The sequence below is a fragment of the Mustela nigripes genome, chromosome 3 (genome assembly GCF_022355385.1).
Source record: "Mustela nigripes isolate SB6536 chromosome 3, MUSNIG.SB6536, whole genome shotgun sequence".
Lineage (NCBI taxonomy): Eukaryota > Metazoa > Chordata > Mammalia > Carnivora > Mustelidae > Mustela > Mustela nigripes.
This window is the reverse complement of record NC_081559.1, coordinates 76,880,556-76,888,669: the sequence shown is the minus strand read 5'-3', so window position 1 is coordinate 76,888,669 and position 8,114 is coordinate 76,880,556. Positions and strand designations below refer to the sequence as shown.

Genomic DNA, 8,114 nt, shown 5'->3' with positions numbered 1-8,114 from the left:
AGGGATGTCAAATGATTTGAAGTTAATCATTAAAAAGGGAGTAGAACCTCAGTCTATTGGCTTTTCTTCAGGAGGCTTTCATTGGACCTTATGTCTACAGAAACGGAAAAAGAAATTTAAAAATTTCACACAGCTTCAAATTTTTTGTTACAGCCACCTCATTATAGGAAATAGTGAAAATGACATGAATCTGAACTCAATTACAAGTAAATTTTTCAGGAAAATAGAGTATTCTAGTTAATCAAATGTTCTGGTTAACCAAGCCTTTCTATACATACCATATAGGATTTATCTATTTCAAAAACCCCCTCAATATTAAAACTCTACAGGACATACTCTACTTTATGTTTGCTAATTCATGAAACAGGTTATTGCTACGGTCTGGAATCAGAATACCGTCTCCTCAGGTATAACTGCATAGATAAACTAGATTATTTTAAATATTATATATTAAAGTAGTACTTTCATAAAGTTTTCACATAATAATATTGCAAAAATGAAAAATTCAGTTAATCATTCAGGAAATTGGAGAATGAATATTTGTAGTTTCTAGCGTTGTTCCTTTAGATACTTTTACATAAATTATGTACTCTTTCACAAATGAAATTGGTTTTATATTCATTTTACAGATAAAGAAAATACACCTCAGACGAATGAAGTCAGAGGTTCCTAAACTTTTTCAGTTTACAGTATGCTTTGTGTCTTAGTAAGTTTTCATGACATTACTCTGCCAAAAGACACACCTTTATTAAGTTGTTGGTCCAAACTTAGGTTCTAACAGCTTAGTTCCCATTTGAAAATAAAATATACATAAATCAAAACCAAAATTAATATTTTTACTTCATTCTTAAATACCCATAAATACTAGCAGGATGTGTGTGCCTGATGGGCCCTGAACAACTTTCCAAACTGCACAGATTGCCCATTACCACTTTCATTTCCTGTTTTATGTTGACTTTCAAGTGATACTTGCTTTTTATTACACCAATTGCTGAAAACCCAGCTTTGCAAAGATACGACATCATTGAAAGAAACGTAGCATGATCCAATGTTGATAATGTAAGCTAGCTTGAGCTAGTAGTTTGCACTCTGTTGAAAAGATGTCAAGTATCATTATGTCTCCCTTGAAAAGGTAAACTATCCTATGGTGCCCTGGGAATTGTCTCATCACACTAGACTTCAGTAATTTCTGAAGTGTTGAAATTAGAACTTGAACCTATGGCATGTTTATACATTCAAAATATCTCAGTAACTGATAATATTTGATCTTTTATTGACCAAGGCTGTAGTTTAAGGCCAGGGAATAAAATTACATAATTTTCAGAGTCTACAAGCTTTATGGTTCTGGAGTCCACTGCTATTTCAAGCAAAATGGAAAATGAATTGAAATTTAAGTTTGCTGACTGTTGGTACTGATTGAAAAGACTAGACTGATGAAAAGTATAACAAAGGAATACTGTGCCTTGGGATTACTTTCTTTATGTCAAATCTTTCTTTTGGCATACATATTTGAGACACATTTTGGGGGGGAAGGTGTTTCTTCTCTTTGATGTCACTTCAATCTAGTGCTATTTTGAAGCTTATTTTTCCTAGTTTCTGCCCACTTCTCAACTCTCTCCCCCACACCCGCATTGTAAGTGGTGAATAGTTTGGAATTCTGAGTAGCTTAGGTGTTGGGCAATTCTGTGCTATATAGCACCTCAAAATGGCAGTACATGCAATTGGCAGTGGCTGACTCATTTACTTGTGCACTTCAAGGACAGAGGTCAGGAAATTGGAGGTCCAGGGAAAGACAAAGGAAACTGGGCATTATAAGGGTAGAGTCACATTTACTGCTTAAATGTTATATGTGCCCTGGATGGAAGAGTGAGGAAAAGAGGGACAGAAGCAGCAAAGATCATCTCTAAAGGCTCTGATAATCTCACCTTTTTGTTTCTAGTCAAGAGACTTTACTTGGAAATCTTTGCAAAGAGATTTATATCTTCAGATGACAAGTAAGGGGTCAAAAAACCAAAACTCTTGACATTATCTGCACTGAGCTTGCATTTTCTTTCCTTACCTCTTATATCTAAAATACTTTAAAACAAGTTTTATATATTTTATTCTCTTAGTGTTTGTAGTATTAATAGCTTAGACTGTTAAATAAGAGTGTAAGTTTGGCTTCTATCATCTTGTTTTTAAGATACTTCGTTTTACTTTCACTTTTTAATTTCTTTTTCCTCTTTTTTTAAGTAAGAATTTTATGACTTTCTTATAATTTAGTTTTATCTTACAATATTGAATTTTTGAGCTGTTGGTTTTGTCTTAACATTTTTTAACATGAGGACAATTTTTAAAAGTGGTTTGAAGTTCACAGGAAAATTCCTGTACAGAAGACAGGCAGACAGCCCAGGGGCAGAAGGCATGATCTGAGGATCTCCTGGGATGCATTGGAGAGACCTTTTACCTTCTAGAAGCACATCTGAGAGAAGTGGCATTGCCTCTCAGGGGACAAAGGAGTGGATGGGTGCCATTCCCTCCTCTAGCCCTCAGTATGGGCATATAGACACCTGCTGACGGTTCCTAAGCTGGACACTGGCTCGTTACTGTGCTTTACACCATGCGTCCAGTTTGGTGCAACTGCTCTTCTGGGTCAAGCCTGCATCAATCACAGTGCCAAAAGTATCTCTCCCAGAAGACAGGCACAGGTCCCTGTCCCACAAGGTCACTAAAATTTGGAATTTTAAGACTCAGCCAGCCTGACTGGTATAGAGCCCAAAGTGCACTGCTTTGTTCCAGGCAGGCAAGCAACCTGGACACTGTGTGAAGGCAGTGATCTAAAGGATGCCTGGGATGAGGGGAACTGTTCGCTCTTCTGGGAGGGTTTCCCTGACAGCAGCCAGGATAAACTCCCCTCTCTGGGGATGAAGGGGAGGACTGGTCCAATTTCCCTTCCCTGCCCCTCAGCATCAACTAACTTCAGTAAAGAGCAAGTGCCACCACTGGTGGCCTATACTGCTTATACCAAGCCCTGCCACCCTGCACTCTGCTGGTATTGCTTTTCTTGAACAAGTGTGCCTGAGAACCAGAGCCGCAGGCCCTCCTCACAAAAGATCAGTGTAAAGCTCCACTGCACCACATCTACTGACCATAAAGTTCTGCAAAGTTTCAGCTCTAGTGGAAACAGCATCGCGTCTCTTTTAACATGTAGGCCAGAGCACAGGACCCACTGCAGGCAAGGAGAAACTCTGCAGAGGACTGACCTGAGGGATAGAGCAGCCAAAACACAGTAGAGTATATGCAGCATACACCAGAGATATTTCCTGAAGCCCTGAGGGTATATGACATTTACCTCATATAGCTATTACTCTCAGGAGCAGGGAACATAACCCACTTTCCTAACACACAGAAGAAGAGACAGACAAAAAGCCAAGATGGAGGAATTCATTTCAAAAGACAGAACAAGAAAAGGTCATGGCCAGGGATCTAATTGAAACAGATAAAAGTAATATGCCTGACCCACATCATATATCATCAGAAAATGCGAATTAAAATGACACACCATTACACACCTATTAGAATGTCCAGAATCCAGAACACTGACAACAACAAACTCTGCTGACGATGTGGAAAAACAGGAGCTCTCATATATTGCTTTTGAGAAGGCAAAATGGTACAGACACTTTGGAAGACAGTTTGGTGGTTTCTTACAAAATTAAACATACTTTTACCATATGATCCAGCAATCCCACTCTTTGGTACTTATCCAAGGGTGTTGAAAAATTATGTTCACACAAAAACTATACATGGATGTTTATAACAACTTTATTCATAATTGCTAAAACTTGGAAGCAACTAAGATGTCCTGCAGTAAGTGAATTGGTTGAATAACTATGATACGTACAGACACTGGGATTTTGTTCAGTTCTCCAAAAACTGAGCTATAACGCCATGAAAACACATGGAACACAACCTTACATTCACGTTACTAAGTGCAGGAAACCAGTCTGAAAAGTTTGCGTGCTATATGAATGCAACTATATAATAGTCTAGAAAAAGCAAAACTGTGGAGATAATAAAAAGATCAGTGGTTGCCAGGTGTTGAGCGAGTGAAAAGGTAGAGCACGGAGGATTTCTAGGACAGTGAAAATAGTATGATTCTCTAATGTTGGATGCATGTCGTTATACATTTGTCAAATCTACAGAATGTACAGCACTATGAGCAAATCCTAATGTAAATTAGGGGCTCTCGGTGATAATGATATTCAGTGTAGATCAAATGTAACAAACATACCACTCTGGTAGGGGTTGTAGATAAAAGGGAAGGCTATCCATGTGTGGGAGCAAGTGCTATATAGGAAATTTCTGTATCTTCCCCGCAAGTCTGCTGTGAATATAAAACTGCTCTAAAAAAAGTTAAAAAAAACTTGGTTTTTGAAAACCTACAATTTCTCCCATTGATTCTTTTTTCCTTAACATCCCCCTGTGCTCTCCATATTCTTGAGTTGAGCAAATGATTACTACTGTCATTTTAAGTGGTTCTTCATAGGAAATGCTTTTTTTTCTTTTCTCTGAATATAACTGTCTTCTTTGATAATTATAATAATTGACAGCATGTTTAAAATAAAAATCATTCAGTTAGTATTCTGGGAAATTTTCAGGAATTAGCAAATTTCCTCTTGAAATTTCTTGGGTAATATCTCAAATTTGCTATTGCTAGTTTAGTAATGGCTTGAAAAACTGATAACACTGAAATAATGACACTAGTTATCCAAACACCGCTACATGTGAGATACCTATTTTAATGCATTGGCACCAGAGGTTAACCAAAAGTATTCCGAATTTAAAAATTAAGATAAAATTTGCTTATATTTTATGATATTCAAATATGAATTTTACATTTTTATTCTGTAGTATTCTTTTAAGTTCTCCTCCAGAATTTATAGGCACTTTATGTGTAGTTCTGGTCAAGTATTCATTAGGAAAAATGTATAAAATACTTTATTTATGAAAACCGTATTTTTAGGAAAAACATGTAAATTTATTTTAGAAAATAAAATTTATAAAACTATTTATAAAACTGGTTTACCCTTCTTTATCCTTTTTTTTTTTTTTTTTTAGAAACTGTTTATTTTCCATCAACCTTATTTCCATTTTGTTTGCATTTGTGGAAGAGCAGCATAAGACCGCTCAGTGGTTATTCTTACCCATTCAGTGGGCTGAGCAGTGGGAGCTGCAGACCTGTCTTCAGTGACCGGTTGGGCCCTCCACTTCCCGTCCTCAGTACAGAACTGCTGAGTAGGCACAGAGGGCGTCTGCACACCTTCAGACTAGTCTGCAACTTCAGGTGGAGTAGCAGTGAACTCAGGAGTAGAATTGAACTCAGTCGGTTCACCCTGAAATTCCTCCTTGGTCACAGCCTTCTCATTAGAGGCCTGCCCTTTCTTTTCAATCTCTTTAGGATCTCTGTAGAGCTAGAGATCAGGGATGACCTCCCATGGGTGATCACGGGAAATGGTGCCACACGTGGGCAGAAATTCCCTGGCCAGCGTCCACCACATCAGGCCCACTGACTGACCCCCTTCTTGTTGGGAGGGATGGCAATGTCCACATAGTGCAGAGCAGAGTCTGCATTACACAGAGCGATGGTAGGCAGGTTAATATAAGATGCCTCTGTAAGAGCCTGGTGGTCAGCCCTGGGATCAGTAACCACCAAAGTCTCAGCGTTCAGACGGCTGCCTGGATCTGGTTAGTGAAGTTTCCAAGAGTGAAGTGGCTGGCAATCAAGTTGTTGCAGTAGCAGCAGCAAACTTCAGCACAGCTTGCTGGCCCGTATTCTTGGATGATATGACACTGACATTAGCTGGGTTTTCAATGGCAACAATGGTACAAGCTGCCAGCGGAAGCTTCTCCTGGTTCTCTTCAGATTTATGATGTAGATGCCATCACTCTTCCTTTTGTAGATGTACTGTTCAATTTGGAAGTCAAGGTTGGTGCCACCTAAGTGGGTTCCTGCTGCAAGGAATCAGAGGACATCTCCTTCCTTCATTTGCAGGACATACAGGGCTCCAGACATTGTGAAAGTTTTCCTTTAAATTACAATGGAAATGCGAAACAACACCTTATGGACCCTTCCCTGGGTAACATGGAAAGGGAAAACTGGTTTACTTTCAACTCAATGAATATTAGTGTTTTCAAATATTTCGGAATGACATGGGGATGTAGATATCACTCTATAAAATTATAGAGATTTAAATTTCTGCAGTTTTACTTTTTAATTAAAAAAGACTTTACTTATTTATTTGACAGAGAGAGACACAGCAAGAGAGGGAACACAAGCAAGGGGAGTGGGAGAAGGAGAAGCAGGCTTCCTGCTGAGCAGGAAGCCTGATGCACTGCTTGATCCCTGGATCCTGGGATGATAACCTGAGCCAAAGGCAGATGCTTTTTAACAACTGAGCCACCCAGGCGCCCTGAATTTTTAAATTTATTTTTTATTTTTTAAAGAGATTTTATTTATTTACTTGAGAGAGACAGAGAGAGCGATCACATGGGAGCAGGGAGAGGAGCAGAGGGAGAAGTAGACAGCCGCCCTGAGCAAGGAGCCCCCTGTGGGGCTTAATTCCAAGATTTGGAGATCTTGACCTGAGCCAAAGGCAGATGCTTAACCAATTGAGCCACCCAGGTGCCTCTAAATTATTGCAATTTAAAATATTAATGTTCTGTCTCTTTCTTGGTATAGAATTTACATTTTTGGATAATGTTTTCTGTTAATCTGAGTTTTGTCTTTAAAAATGGATTTAGCTGAAGGCTGCATCTTGTTGAACAAAATAAACCTTCAATGACTTGCTTAATACAGAAAAAAATTAAGCTTATATTTTGATACTCTTGCAGTCTGCATTTTACTTGAGTACCTTACCTGTAACTGTTCACAAACTTCAACTCACCCCTCTTATTCTACCTTTATCTAGTTACCAGTGTGGTCATAGCTAATAAATTTTCATGGAATGAATATCATCAGCCAACTCAATCATAAATTCTTAAACAAATACTGACAGGAAAGATAAAAGAACTTCTAGAAGCAAGAAATGAAGCTTCAGCTCTCAGCTTACAGCTATGGATGTGGTTAATCTTAAGTCCCATCCAAGCTGCCTTTCAAATTAATATCAAAGACGAGTAGACAGTATATTTTAGCTTCCCCATCATGTTCTCTGTCAATCTCTCCCTATCTCTTTTTCTTTTTAGTATAACACCATGTCAATATCCTGGATGCTCAATAGGGCTTTTGGGTTATCTTATATTCTTTACCAATTTCTTGATGAAATTGGCTCCAACTTCTAATCCAGTGTTCTTTTTCATAACTTCAGTTTTATGAAATGAGTTACTACTGGCTAGAGTTCTAGATGTTATTTTATCCTCTTTGTCTATTATACTACTTGTCTTCTGCCTCTATTAATTCTTTTCCTATACCATGTTGTCCAAATATTCCATCTCTCAATTACCACCATTGCCCAATTTTATTCTGCTTCCAAATCATCATCAACATGGTCTCTAGAACATTTTTATTGCATATATAGGACAAAAAAGAGTTTCTATCACAGGACAGCATACCATTTAAAATAAGATTGTAGATATTTTTATCTGTTAGATTTTCCTCCATGACAAATCACCTCAAAACTTTAAGGTAACATCATTTTATGATTGCTCCTGAGTCTGTGGGTTGGCCATGTAGTTCTACAACCATCTGTGGGTTGGGTGTTCTAGAATGGCCTTTCCCATCTATTGGGCAGTTGATGTTGGCTCTTGGCTATGGTAACGGGGGATGATTAGACCAGGCATCTTTTATCATCCAGCAGACTAGCCTTGGCTTTTAACATGAGAGCAGCAACAGAATTCTGAAGAGTAACAAGAGATAAGCCTTTAATAAACAAGCACTTTTCAAATTTCTGCTTGTGTCAGGTTTGCCATTGACCAAAGCAACACACATGACCAAGCCCAGAATCAGTGTGGAAGGGGAATACTCAAGTGCAAAGAGACAGGAAGAAGATTATTAAGCCAATTTCTAAACAACCTATGGAATATTGTTTAACTTCTGTATCTTCTTTCAATTAGTCAACTTTCTTCATAGGGCACAT

The 8,114-nt window shown here is 38.2% G+C and overlaps 1 pseudogene; it reads right to left on the bottom strand.

The window, feature by feature from the left end:
* Positions 1–5,453: 5,453 nt before the first annotated feature.
* Positions 5,454–6,055, bottom strand: LOC132013028 (small ribosomal subunit protein uS2-like; annotated as a pseudogene).
* Between the last annotated feature and the right edge of the window lie 2,059 nt (positions 6,056–8,114).